General features: G+C 40.5%; 1 long non-coding RNA gene across 1 annotated transcript; it reads left to right on the forward strand.

Annotated features, from left to right (window-relative positions):
• Nucleotides 1–591: 591 nt before the first annotated feature.
• On the forward strand, nt 592–7,657 carry LOC121398841. The gene is made up of 3 exons (XR_005964544.1): nt 592–1,003; nt 3,149–3,259; nt 7,576–7,657. It is a non-coding gene; the product is annotated as an uncharacterized LOC121398841 (long non-coding RNA).
• Nucleotides 7,658–11,544: the final 3,887 nt, after the last annotated feature.

Consider the following 11,544-nt stretch of genomic DNA (forward strand, 5'->3'; position numbering starts at 1 on the left):
CCAAAAAAACCTCCCCCCCTTAATGTATAAGTATTAAAAACCTATAAGTGCCAGGGGGAAAAGAGCCTTCTGGTTACAAAGAGGTTAATCACACGTGGAAGAGCCAATCCCTTGGATCATAAGAAATGCAAATGTTTTAGATTGCAAGCTCAGTTGCCACTCAAGTGTACTTGATCAATGTAACGCACTATTATATGTCATCCACCTTATATATGTGTATCATGTAGGTATGTCTTCTGTGTGTCTGCATGTCTCTCTGGATTTGTAGAGTCAATTGTGAGCCTAGAATAGTGTATATATGTATAAATAGATTTATCATATTGATTGTAATATTATATATTGCTTCAGTGCCCACCATAGGAACACCCTGCCTCTGTTTGAAGGGCAAATTCATCAAAAATCTCAGTTTAAAAAGCAAAGGTCCATAGCGTGGCGTCCCTGACTGTGTAAAACTGGTACTGAACCCCCACACCCGCCTAATGTAGCTTCTGACTCCCCAACAGGCCCGGACTGACAATCTGCGGGTTCTGGCAAATGCCAGAGGGGCTGCCATAAGATGCCATAGAAAGTCACTATTTAATGGGCTGGTGGGGAGTTGATTGGACCTCTCTCTCTCTGTACTTGAAATGCCAGGGCCTATTTTGACTCCCAGTCTAGACCTGCTCCCCAATACACTAAATCGCTGTCGCTTTTTGTTATGCTTTCATAAACAACTTCTTTTGCTTTTGTCTAGTATTTCGCAACCAAGTGGCGAGAAAGCTGCTGGGAAAACATTCTCCGGAGCTCAAAACAGATACAAATGGTGCCCCCAAGTGGACACGACTGGGAAAGCATAATGGAAAAATGAATAGGCAAGAATTTTTTTTAATGCTTCCCCCCCCCCCAGAACCGAAAAAAAAAAAAAATTCCAATAGTGACGGAAACTGAGTGACAGAGACGGAACCTTAAGGGACTTCCATGAATACTTTTAATTTAAGGAGACTTCAGTGCAAACCTGTCCGAGGTATGTGCATGTCTTTGCATGTCGGGATGTAATGCTGCAGCTTGACTGTGCTTTTCTTTTATGCATAGATATATAGATGATATAGATAAATACACAGACACATATACATGCACCCTTATCTAATCTGAGGTCTAGAAGATGATACGCATATTTCTTTACAAATGATCTATAGGTATGGGATCCATTATCCGGAAACCCGTTATCCAGAAAGCTCTGAATTATGGAAAGGTTGGCTTCCATAGACTCCATTTTATCCCAAAAATTTTTTTAAATCATTTTCTTTTTCTCTGTAATCATAAAACAGTACCTTGTACTTGATCCAAACTAAGATCCATATTGGAGGCAAAGCCAGCCTGTTTGGTTACTTTAATGTTGATATGATTTTCTAGTAGACAAGGCAAAAAGATCCAAATTACGGAAAGATCCCGTATCCACAAAACCACAGGTCCCGAGCATTTTATATGTATGTGTATATATATATATATATATATATATATATATATATATATATATATATATATATATATATAGGGATGCACCAAATCCACTTTTTGGATTCGGCCGAACCCCCGAATCCTTTGTGAAAGATTCGTCCGAATACCGAACCGAACCCTAATTTGCATATGCAAATTAGGGGTGGGAAGGGGAAAACATTTTTACTTCCTTGTTTTCTGACAAAAAGTCACGCAATTTCCCTCCCCGCCCCTAATTTGCATATGCAAATTAGGATTCGGTTCGGCCAGGCAGAAGGATTCGAATCCGAATCCTTCTGAAAAAGGCCGAATCCTGGATTCGGTGCATCCCTAATATATATATATATATATAGATAGATAGATAGATATATACATATATACACACACGAGTCTCCAAGTGCAGATAATAAAAGTCGCAATCAATACTTATTTGAATGAGAACCTTCCAAGGGTAGGAACTTTAACCCCTTCTCTTCCCAGACAATGAAAATTGTAGATCAGCAGTTTCTTTTTTCTTCTTCTTCTTTCTTTTCTCAGAAACGTTTTTTTGGGGACATTTGGCTACAGGGAGGGAGAGGGGGGCACAGCCCCCCCCCCCCATGAAACTATAGAATGCTACGAAGTCTTACACATGGGAAATTTGCTTGGAGGAATTCATTTCCCCTTAAAAAAGTCACAGATGTATTGGAATGCACCATTTTTGGAGGATATGAAAGGGGGAAATGTTGGGCAATTAAAACCCTTGTCACAGGACATTGGAAATGAATATGGGTATATTTTATATGGGTATATTTTATACAGCATGAATGAATCCCATTTTGGAAATGGAACAAACTGTATCAATGAATCAGCCTACTCTCATCCTTAATGGACCACGTATGCTGCTAAATTAATTTCGAGGCACGGTTTAAAAATAATTCTAACATGTTTGCCAGGCACAAATACATGCTGAATCCTGATCTGCAGGCATGGTAATGGATATTAACTTTGATCCTTGAGAAATATTTATATTCTAATAGATGGCGTCTACTGTGAAATGGTTTATTGATTATTAAAAACCATTTAAAAGAGCATGCTGTTACTGTAATATATTCTTAAGGCTGTTGTAAATGTCTTGAAGTTGCAAAGGGGAAGGGGGGGTGGGATGGGAAACGCTTGAGCTGACAATTAAAATATAAAGCTGCTGTATTTTGTTGTGCCCAGGCAAAAATAAAATGATATAAAAATTAAACTCATAATACAGATCTCTAAAGCAAATGGAAAGGTCGTACGTTGGTGAGGAGGAGAGTAGAGGGTTAAGGTTTAGCATTGGCAGAATTAGAATTCAAAAGACTTGAAAAGATTATTAAAGATGTAAATCTACCCGTTCAGTTAAAATAAAGGTGGATCTGATACCGCAGGGATGGTTTTTATTTCGCCCCCCCCCCCCAAATCAGCAGACTGTGCTGAGTCTGGCTGTGACTTTTGCCACAAAAGACCAGAGTAGTTAATCATCTAACAGCCTTCGAGTGGGATTCAGAAAGAAAAGTGTTGAGCTCTGCTCCTTTAAATTAATGGCCAAAGCTGCCCACGATTTCTTGAAGTTAATAAAGAGAGGGGGGAACTCCCTAACACTTTGCAGTTTTGGCTTGCTAAAGTCTTAAATACAGAAATATTCTCCTCTTCTCTTCAGTCCCATCAGATCTGCTCTGCACAGAGGTTCAGCCGAAACCCCCCCCATTCACATAAATGAATAATTTCATAATAATAATGAAAGAAGATCCGTAATCTGGCATCAGGACTGGTAGGTTCACTTTTTCAAAATGAATTCTTTAAATATAATTTTGATATAGTGATGCTGCATGCTGCTGTGCGTAGGATTTGTTGCAATTTCCCGTAATTGTGAGTTATACTAAAGAATTCAGGGTGGATTATTATCTCATGTATTAATGCTAGAGAGACAAGAAAACAATGATCAAAATGTAACTGGGCTGAAGAGCTGACAATCTAGCCGCTGCTTATCCCTATCACAGTGAAGCTTTTATTGCAGGAAAGGTCATAGTGCAAGACATTAAAAGCACTCTGAATATATATATTTTAAAGGTTTTTTTTTTTTAATGAACTTCGTGACCTTTCCTCCTCGTTTGCTTATACGAAACCCTTTGCGTATTTCAATTAGTCCCTGTTAGAGTGTCTAAAAACCCCATACCAGTTCCCTTTCCCATCAGCCCCCTTACAAATCATTCCCTGCTACGCTGTTCAGTTGTTTAAATAGGTTTCGACCTCGTTGATTATTTATATTCTGAATTACCCGCTGCATCGACAGCTTCGAATTAAAGCTACAGATAAAATAGATTTTGAGTTAACAGTTTGCAAAACGGCTGTGGTTTTTTATTTGATCGTGGTTCCCTCCAGGCAAGGCTAGTGAAGGGTTAAAATGCAAGCAAAAACTCTCCTCTCGGGGAAGGGGAACACAGCTTTTTGTTTTTTCTGTATATAAATTGCTACTGAGGTTTTGTGATGCTTTATTTCATAGGGATATGATGGGCTAAATCGCAGAATAATCGTATAGATTAACTGTATGTAGAACTGCAGGTTGGTGGACATGTCCTAGCTAAACAACAAGCTACAGTTTTATTAATGTTTTTATTTAACTGTTTCCATGGAGGAACAGAATTAGGCATCATTGTGCATGCCAACATTTATAGTATATAATATTACCCACCAACTAATAAACTGCTCTAATCTATAGGAGATAGGCTAGCGAGCAGTTTATTGGCCGCTTTATATACTAATTTATATCTGCTGTGTCGGGTTTGCTGGTAGCAGGAAACCAGATCATAATTTACAGAATTGTCTCATTTTCAATTATCCCCCTTAGAGAAATATAAATTCACTGTTTATTACATGCACAGAACCCTTTGTCCGTGTCCGTTTGCATTTATACATATACGTGGGAATTACTATGTTATTTTGCATAGACAGTACAATATGAAGTTATAGCTTATGACATGCACAAAACATTCTGCACATCCCGCATTGTATTTGTATTTATACCTAGGCATTAAATTGCCATATTTTCCCCTTAAAAAAGTCCGGTATTGTATGCACAAAATATATTCCGGCTCAGTGTATTTGCATTTATATATGTCAGTGTGTCAGATCTGCCATATTTTTCCCTTATCAGTATGATATAGCTTATTGTGTACATGGATATCTGTATGGATATTTGCATGTTCATATTCATATTCAGTGTGAACTACCATGTTGCTTGTCATAGACAGTACTTAATGTGTACATCTCTGTATTTCTCTGTATATTTACAATTTATACATGTGAATTGGAACTGCTATATCTACACATAGACAAACTGATATAGAAAAACAGCATCTATTTATGGCAACTAGGGTGCTGCTACGGGGCACAGAGTATTGGCTCACAAAATGCAAGTCTGGAGGGGTTGAGCAGACACTTTAAAGTGTCAGTTTCTTCACTTAAATGGCAATACAGGCACCTAGGTAAATTTTTCTTGGAATGCTGGGGAACTAGGGGTTTGTGGATTTTGGAACACTGTGCACAGTAGAAAAGATAACATAAAAAAACAACTGCATTCATTAGTAATCAGCATGTGTTGGTGCCAGCTTAGTTCATAAATGCACAAGGCACTGTATCTTTGTGTAAAGATAAATGTTTCTGGATAATAGATCCTACACCTGCTCTAACATGTTAAGTTGATAGCTTTAAGAAGGGGTTGAATGGCTTTTTAGCAAGTGAGGGAATACGGGGTTATGGGAGATAGCTCATAGTACAAGTTGATCCATGGACTGATCCAATTACAATCCTGGTGTCCGAAAAGGATTTTTCCTCCTCTGAAGCAAATTGGAGAGGCTTCAAATGGGTTTTGTTGCCTTTCTCTGGATCAACTGGCAGTTAGGCAGGTTATATATAGACTTAAAAGGTTACACTTGATGGACGTGTGTCTTTTTTCAACCCAACTTACTATGTTACTATGTAACTTCAAAAATGGAGCACTAGAGAAGGGGGTGAGCCAAGAAGAGAAATATTAGGGGTTGTTACAATATCCAATAGGATACAAAGTTATTTTCTTTGCATCAGATTAATTATACGGTAATTTTGTAATATATGGGGGTCCCAACCGAATAAAAGGGATCTTTGACAGTTTTTTTTGACAAATGTTCCATGCATTTCAACTGTTGCTGAATGAACTAATAGATTCCCCCTAATAATTATAACAGGGATGTCAAACTTGTGCTCTTGCAGCTGTCATTAAACTATACCCTCTACCATCCCACTAACAGCTGAAAGGAAGACACCACCAGGGAGTTCCCTGACCTGTGGCCTATGATCTTGTGTCTTTATATGGTCACAGAACTCCCCAGTGACTTCTAATATCCTTATAATTTACAGTAGGGGGCACATTAATCCTTATAATATATGAGTGATACTCAGAGTTCCCTGTATAACTCAGTCTGCAGCCTTGTACCTTTATATGGTCACAGAACCCCTCAGTGACTTTTAATATCCTTATAATTTTCAGTAGGGTGTACATTATCCCTTATAATACATGAGAGATACTCCGCATTCTCCGTATAACAGTCTGCAGCCTTGTGCCTTTATGTGATCACATAACTGATCATTTACTTGATATCCTTTATAGCTTTCAATTGAGTGAGTGTTATCCATATAATCTTCCCAGGTGACAGGTTCCCCTAGACAGATAAAAAACATTCAGTACTATTTTATACAATCCCTTCCCTTGTTAGAACATCACCAAGAAAAAAACAAACCATGTTGCTTGTTCTTTGACATTGCAGTGATATTGTTTTTCCAGTAGAGGGAGTGTTGGTTGAATCACAGTGAGTTAACCAACATAAAAGTCTTCTATAGCCCTTTAAGAAGAGCTGGATATCAGTATTAATCAGTATTTTAATTTAGCATCTTTAATAAAGTAATGCATTTTATTTAATTACAGAAAATGTATTCAAACCCTGTGAGTCTTCTTTCTGCTCCCTATAACTCCTATTGCTCCATATAACCCTCCCTATAACTCCTCCTATTGCTCCATATAACCCTCCCTATAACTCCTCCTATTGCTCCATATAACCCTCCCTATAACTCCTCCTATTGCTCCATATAACCTTCCCTATAACCCTCTCTATAACTCCTCCCATTGCTCCATATAACTCCTTCTATTGCTCCATATAACCCTTCCTCCGTATAAACCACCCAAGACTGAAGGATGATAACCTCAATCTCTCCAATTGGAGTGCAACCTCACAGCTGCTGGAATGGCCTATAGATAATATACTAAACAGGGTTGTGACTATAACATATAATCTGGCAAGGGATGAGCAAAATGTTTTGCTGCAAAAAAAAAGCCCATAGCCACTAATGTATAATGAGATAAAAATGCTGCACAGTTTGAATAATGTCACGTGAAAAAACGCCCATTGATTTTGCTATTTCACAAATTTTTGCAAAGTGAAACGTGTCAGATTCAGCCATCAGTAACCTGTCCATTGTATAACAAACAATTTAATTTAGTGCCCCTTTGGCTGGGGACACCATTGCCCATGCCATCTACACTTCCCAGTCTCCGTGTCTTGTCATGTGACCCCACCCACTTCCCAGATGAACCGTGGCCAAATCTCAGAGCATTAGCTCACAATTAGGCCTCGATTCTTCTCAGGTGACTAGCGGGTGCTAATCTAATCAGAGCAAGGAAAGGAGCATCTTTCTCGGGGATGAAGTCGCTGAGTAAGCTGGGAGCCTGGCAATCTCTCTGTAATGGAGCCATGGACGGGGGGTGAGGAGAGCGGGGCTAATTAGCTAGCAGTCCTGTCACAAACATGCTTTTCTGCAGTTTACAAAGAGAACAGCTCTTACGTTGTCAAACCCAATAACGTGTCCCCCAGGAGCAGATATTTAACGAAGATCAGAAAGCACTCGCCTTCGGAAACTTCTCCTGGTGGCTGTACGGTTTCTGACATTAAACACGTTAATGCTTCAGGTTACAAACAAATGGGAAGGAGGTGGGGGGAGAAAGGTGGCGTTTTCTTTTCTTCTTTCTGCTGATACTCTATTTTCCTTGGTCCGTAGTCTGTTAAATTAAAAGGCAGCAGAATGCAGGCTCAGTGATGGATGAAGCCCACGTAGAGGAGGAAAAGAAATGGAGTCACAGCTACTTCTTAAAGAAAGCCACTAACACTGGAGCGGCCAAGCAATTGGCTTCCAGATGTGTTGCTGAACTACAAATCCCAGCAGGAATCAGCAGCCAAGCCCAGGTCTAATCTGAAATGACTGTTCTGTGGTGCTGCTTATTGTATAACATAGGGTTTGATCTTTTTGCACACACACTGTACAATATAAGGTCTGATGTCCCCACATACTTCACAATGCTGGGTCTAGTCTGGAGTGTGCCGGGCCCAGGGCACTCTGATGAACCTCCTGCCCACTTCCAGCCACCACCCACTCTCTGCCCTGACCCCACCCACTCCCTGCCTGACCCCACCCACTATCCAAACTGTGCCAGCTTGCACTCTACTTATCTGACCACAGGTAAGAGTGTGGCTGGGGGGTTCTTGTTAGCTATACACCACTGACTGGGTCTGATCCCTACCTCACATACTGTACAGTATGAGGTCTTTTATGCTCTGTAAATACTGGATCTGATCCCAGCACAATTCAAGTCAGGAGCGACCCTGCCCATGTACCACCCACATGCCACCCCCAACTCAGCCAAAGTCCTTCTACAATGTAGTTTTAATGAGTATTTCATAAGGAATAAAATTATAGTACCTATAGTGACTTCAAAATACAATTTGTAAACTTGACCCAAGCATTCATATACTGGAGACCCAAAATGGCAGCTTTAGTTGCTCCAACTCTATTCAAAGTTGACTAATTTTCCCTGTCATGGCGGATCAACTCAAACCCCGTCCCTACTTCTATAAGCAAATATTCAATGAACGTATGGCTCTGATGCATGGGGGACCAAAGGAGAGATAAAGATGTAAGTATCAGAACACGGAAAGACTATTTGTCTCCTGGTTTTTCTACTGCTTGTTGACACACGAAAGACAATGGTATAATCGTATGTCAACGTGGTTCCACAATGAAGGGGGAAGTGGGCAGCACTACTGATCCTCACCACTATTGATTTACAACCCATGTAAAACAAAGGGACAAGAGAACAGTGTCTGGGGACGGCGAGATGAGCTTCCACACTCTTCTTGTAGTGCTGATATTATTCTCATCTGCAAATGCAGGCTGTGTTCCCCCGGGAAGTGTACCTGGATTCTTAAAGATGATTCTTTCTCATTATTATCCTCCAACTTATACCTGAAGTGCCACGTTTTGAGGCAAATTCTAGGTTAATGATCTGGTGCAGGGAAGTCCAACCAGTGGCCATTTAGCTGGATACTTTCCTGGGATGCTGCGGTTGTAGTTCAAAGACAGCTGGAAGAGGCCAGGTTGGACCGTCCAGTTTAATTTATTCATTGGTACATACAGAATGAATTCCTGGTGCGGCATCAGAGGCAAAAGTCTGCCATTCGTTTGACAGCACAGGCTTCCTGATTAGATTTTTCTGCAGAATCAGATTTTTCCCGCTGTAAGTAGGACAGTCGGCAAGTGAGAACAATCAAGTGGTAATAGCACTGAGTTTTAACTATTAGGACCACACTTCCACTGTATGCAAACAGTTAGAAAGAAGTAATCCAGAAAGGTGACTCTTATAATGATAGGTGGGAAGTCATATCTGTAAATATCTTTAAAAGGCTGCATGGGGAACATAAAAAGGGTTGCAAGTAGGATTGCCACCTGGCCGGTATTTTACAGGTAAAAATGATGGCTGATCCCAATGTTATTAATAGGGAAAAAGGTGGCAACCATAGTTGCAAGTAAGCAGACAAGAATAGTCCAAGTTAGAGATGCTGTAAGTTTTTGTCCAACCCAGTTCTCCCTATAAATAGGGTCCTTGTGTTCTAATGCAGAACATTGGTTTAAGTCTCATTGTCATCAACATGTCTGAACTTGGCTGTCAGTCTGTATCAGTTAAGGCTCCAAACTAGGGGGTCAAACAAGAATACACTCATGGCAAATAATTATAAAGTAAATGACCATCTCTATGAGTCTGGCCAATTTGAAAGCTAATCTGGAGCCCTCTATTCCAGAAAGAAATGTTTCCATTTAGATTAAAGGGATACTGTCATGGGAAAACATGACTGGGGCAGCTGAGAAACTGACAATATGTCTAGCCCCATGTCAGATTTCAAAATTGAATATAAAAAAATCTGTTTGCTCTTTTGAAAAATGGATTTTAGTGCAGAAGTCTGCTGGAGCAGCACTATTAACTGATGTGTTTTGGAAAAAAACAAAAAACGTTTTCCCATGACAGTATCCCTTTAAGCATAGACTCAATGATCTTGTTTGGGACTGAGAAGAGGTCCAGGGTAAATGGCTTGCAGAAATGAGATGTATGGGGTAGGATTAACACTTCATTCCAATATACAGTAGTCCCCAGATTAACTATGACAGGGCTTTGCTTCAATAGAGCTTACTGCACATATACTCGAACCCCATCCTGTGTGTTTCACCCTCATTGGCCATCTCCCCGCTTTTGCACATTTTACATTTCGAGGATTTCTGTCCATTTCTCTTACAAAACAGGCACAGTCCTGGACTGGTCCATCAGGAATACCAGAACAACTCTTGGTGGGCCATCCTGCTTCTAACCATTTGCCATATTTCATGGTCAGTCCCTATTTAAGTTTGGGAACAAAGAAGCTAAATTGATTAAAAATTGATTGGAAGAATAGATTATAGTATATAAAGTTGGGCACAGGTATATTCTTATGATATAATTCCAAGAAAATGTACCTTTTCTATGAGAGATTATATATCTAAAGGGATACTATCATCACATTTTTGCACAGCCAGTTTTTCACATTTGATTTAATTTCATACAACTGAATACTGCTTCACTAAAATCTATCTTTTTTGTTGAAAGTGGAGTAAATAATTATGCAGGCTGAGAGGGGTTCCCAAACTTTTTCATATGACTGTAAATATGTTAGTGGCACTTTCATTTCATTGCAAACTATTCGGAAGGCCAATTGATCAGATACTGTAGAATCTGACCATATGTTTGGATAGCCAGACTTTGGAAAAGCTATGGGAGGTGTAGGCCTGTGTAGCTAGGGTTGCCACCTTTTAATAAAAGTTCCACCGGCCGGTGGAGGGGGCGGGAACAAAAGGGCGGGACGTGACGTCAAAGGGGATGGGTCGTGGGGTAGAGCCACGGCGCGTGATTGGTTGGGACGGATTGTGACATCAAAGTGGGCGGAGCCTCAGCACGGCGATTGGCAAGAAGCCAGCAAAAAACAGTGAGTTTGGGGGCAGGCCACAGGCTTTGGTTAGGTGTAGTAAAGATTTACCGGCAGCTAAATTACAGGTAAATTTGTAACACTGGCCCTGGCAGGTGTTTTACCGGCTAGGCTGGTAAAATACCGGCCGGGTGGCAACCCTACGTGTAGCATCAAGTTGGCCAAACCCCCCCATGGTGTCATTGTTTTGGCTTGTTCAGCTTGCTTTTCCTATTTCAACACACGTTCTAGTGCAAACACAGAATGAATTAAATGACCTACTTCGGGTCCCATACCAGAAAAGATTATGATAGGTCACTGTGGCCAGGTTTACAACATTTTAGTTAGATTAAAGCTTTAATGCTTCTTAAAATGTTTCTCTTTAAGGGCAGAGACACAGGTGGAGATTAAATCTACCCGAATCTTATCATCTGTCTCTGAGACACACGTGGAGATTCGGGAGAGTAGGCGCCCGGCGACAAATCGCCTATTCTTCGGGCAACAATCTCCCCGAAATGCCTGCTAGAATCTAAATCACCAGTGGAATGGCACTCGGAGCGATTCATTTTCCGAAGTCACCCGAAGAAGAGAAAGTTCGGGGAGATTAGTCGCCCGAAGAAGAGGCGATTTGTCGCTGGGCGACTAAATCTCCACGAATCTTCTCGTCTGTCTCTGCCCTAAAAGTGGGACGTTTTGGGGGGAG

The sequence above is a fragment of the Xenopus laevis genome, chromosome 9_10S (genome assembly GCF_017654675.1).
Source record: "Xenopus laevis strain J_2021 chromosome 9_10S, Xenopus_laevis_v10.1, whole genome shotgun sequence".
Taxonomy (NCBI): Eukaryota; Metazoa; Chordata; class Amphibia; order Anura; family Pipidae; genus Xenopus; species Xenopus laevis.